The sequence below is a fragment of the Vigna unguiculata genome, unplaced genomic scaffold (genome assembly GCF_037176805.1).
Source record: "Vigna unguiculata cultivar grain cowpea cultivar isolate G323 ecotype 2 unplaced genomic scaffold, ASM3717680v1 ptg000296l, whole genome shotgun sequence".
NCBI lineage: Eukaryota > Viridiplantae > Streptophyta > Magnoliopsida > Fabales > Fabaceae > Vigna > Vigna unguiculata.
Window position 1 is genome coordinate 30,001 of NW_028196931.1, and position 2,500 is coordinate 32,500.

The window sequence follows — 2,500 nt, forward strand, 5'->3', positions numbered from 1 at the left end:
AGCTAGATGGCTTGTGTGGAGTTTTGTGAAAAAATGAAATTCGTGGTTTTTGAGATGTGAGGGTTGGAATGGCCTCCAAATGTCCCCAAATGAATACCATGAAATTCTTGGTGCACGAAAGTTTTGAGTTCGGAGGGTTTTGCACATGGCCAAGGTTGGCGGTGCACCGCGGCATAGCTAAATGGCTTGGTGGGGAGTTTTGTGAAAAAATGAAATTCGTGGTTTTTGAGATGTGAGGGTTGGAATGGCCTCCAAATGCCCCCAAATGAATACCATGAAATTCTTGGTGCACGAAAGTTTTGAGTTCGGAGGGTTTTGCACATGGCCAAGGTTGGCGGTGCACCACGGCATAGCTAGATGGCTTGGTGGGGAGATTTGTGAAAAAATGAAATTCGTGGTTTTTGAGATGTGAGGGTTGGAAAGGCCTCCAAATGCCCCCAAATGAGTACTGTAAAAGCGTTGGTGCACAAAAGTTTTGAATTGGATGCATTTTGCACTTGGCCAAGTTGGTCGGTGCACCGCGACTAGATAGGTTGGTGCCAAAATTTGTCAAATTTAAGACCTTGGCCAAACTGAATGAAATTTTGTGGGGAGGTTCCTGATATTGTTTAGTGGTGGACTGGAAAAAATGAGGTCGAAATTCGAAGTCTACATGTGCTTTTCTATTTTTCCCGATTTTACACATACCCGGTAAGTAAAAAAAATAAAAAAAATAGTTCCCCTTCGAGAAAAATTATGAAATTTGGTGAGCAAGGAGATACCATTATTCTACGAATTACTGCAAAAAATCGCATCAAAATTCGAAGTATAGCCCGAGATATGGACTTATGTCTGCTCAAAAAAAGTGTATCTACTTGTACAATTTTGCCTTTTGCATATTAACCTCTTATAGGGGGGGAGTGCTCCTTGAGCCGGCCAGCTCCACACTGGCAGGTTTTAAAGGGAGCTTGATGAGGCCTCCCCCCTCACGTGGTGCGTGCGTTAGCATGTTTATCATGGCACAACTAGCCTCTTCATAGTTGTTGAGCTTTATTAATACCAACACACGGTCGTCACTGATCGTTGGTTAGCTCGGCAGCTAGTCCCTCGGATATTGTGGAAAGTTATTTTCATGCCTAGCGATGCTTGACCCTGCGTCACTTGATGTTTCCATTTGCTTGCTTGCCCATGGTAGGTGGGGGGTGGACCGTCTTGTGGTGTGGTGTCTTGCGAACGTGAGGGTGTGTGAGTTGTAATCGAGATGCACTTGCTGGCTGGCTCCATGCCTTGCGTATCGAACGGTCAAGCATGCATCTCTTCCATTTTCACCCGTTGCCTTGGGTGATATTGGTTGATCAGTCCCTGTGTTGCCTACCCACTAGACGGTACTTCTGTGGTTGCTTCGAATTCTATCTTTCCATCACGAAGAGGTGTTGGAGGATCCTAATGTCACGCACGTGTTCCATCTAGTGAAACATCTCAGTGATGCACGTGTTGTGGCTAGTTCTTTTGGATGCGGTGCATTATATGAACTCGGGTTTACTTTAGCGACCCAGTCAACATAATTCGGTTGTGTCCCTTGATTGAGACGTTGTCCTTGAACTTGTTGTGAACAATATCGTTCTTCCACAACCCGTCGTCTTGAGTGCGATGGAAGGCAAATAAGATGTGCTTTGGCATGTCATGCACGTACTCGATTGCGGGAAGTGTGAGAAAGTGTTGTTGACAACCCGTGGGAAATGGAATGTGGCAAATCGTGATGAGCTCTTCGTGGATCTGCGAAGAAGACGACCTTTGGGCCTGTTGGAAACGAGGGAGGCGATGTTGAACTGCGAAGAAGATGGACTTTTGGGTTGTTTGAATCAATGGGAGGCCACGCGAGAACTCCGAATACTATGGACTCTTGGGTTGTTGGAAGCAACGGGAGGCCCCGCTAGAACTCCGAATACTACGGACTCTTGGGTTGTTGGAAGCAAGGGGAGGCCCCGCTAGAACTCCGAATACTATGGACTCTTGGGTTGTTGGAAGCAAGGGGAGGTCCCGCTAGAACTCCGAATACTACGGACTCTTGGGTTGTTGGAAGCAAGGGGAGGCCCCGCTAGAACTCCGAATACTATGGACTCTTGGGTTGTTGGAAGCAAGGGGAGGCCCCGCTAGAACTCCGAATACTATGGACTCTTGGGTTGTTGGCAACGACAACTTGGGGGGATGACACTGGAAAAGAGTGAACTAGGCCAAACTGCGAACAAGGCAACTTGGGGGGATGACACTGGAAAAGAGTGAACTAGGCCAAACTGCGAACAAGGCAACTTGGGGGGATGATGCTGGAAAAGAGTGAACTAGACCGAACTGCGAACAAGGCAACTTGGGGGGATGACGCTGGAAAAGAGTGAACTAGGCCGAACTGCGAACAAGACAACTTGGGGGGATGATGCTGGAAAAGAGTGAACTAGGCCGAACTGCGCCCAAGGCAACTTGGGGGGATGACGCTGGAAAAGAGTGAACTTGGCCAAACTGCGAG